General features: G+C 37.6%; 1 protein-coding gene across 1 annotated transcript in view; it reads right to left on the minus strand.

Moving 5' to 3' along the window:
• The window catches only part of LOC119594743 (macrophage mannose receptor 1-like), a gene marked incomplete in the record, with an annotated part of 4,860 nt that overhangs the window by 1,158 nt on the left and 3,189 nt on the right, over window positions 1-513 (minus strand).

Genomic DNA, 513 nt, shown 5'->3' on the forward strand with positions numbered 1-513 from the left:
TACATAGGAGACTTAGTGAACAGTCTCATGTCTATATAAAAAGTAAGGTTTATGTCTTTTCATACCCTAATATTCGAGATGGCTACCTTGCAAGATTATCATTAATATTCAGGTGGTGGAGACGTAAAAGGTTTTAGTGAACCACCGGAATAGAGGAGAGGGGTTACTATCAGTACTTCTAACAAGTCTTAAACAATGGACATCAAAACCCATTAGAAAATAAAAAAAGATAAACAAATGTCGAATGACGATTAGCTTTGATCGCCAAGTTCTATAGCCCCCCCCCCCCCTCCCTGTGTACTAGGATTAACTGGTCGGCCGCCTTAGCAACCGCAAAGATAAGAAGAGTAAAAGACATAGATTACGGCGTTCAAAAGTGAACCCCTAAATCCAGAAAAGGAAAAAATAGCATCTCGAAAATTATCCCTAAAACGTAATACTATTCGTGTACGGTATATGGAATAATTGCCCGAAAATGCGTCTATTAAATGTTTTTCTACTTGAAACTTTCAT

Source organism: Penaeus monodon, chromosome 34 (genome assembly GCF_015228065.2).
Source record: "Penaeus monodon isolate SGIC_2016 chromosome 34, NSTDA_Pmon_1, whole genome shotgun sequence".
Classification (NCBI taxonomy): Eukaryota; Metazoa; Arthropoda; class Malacostraca; order Decapoda; family Penaeidae; genus Penaeus; species Penaeus monodon.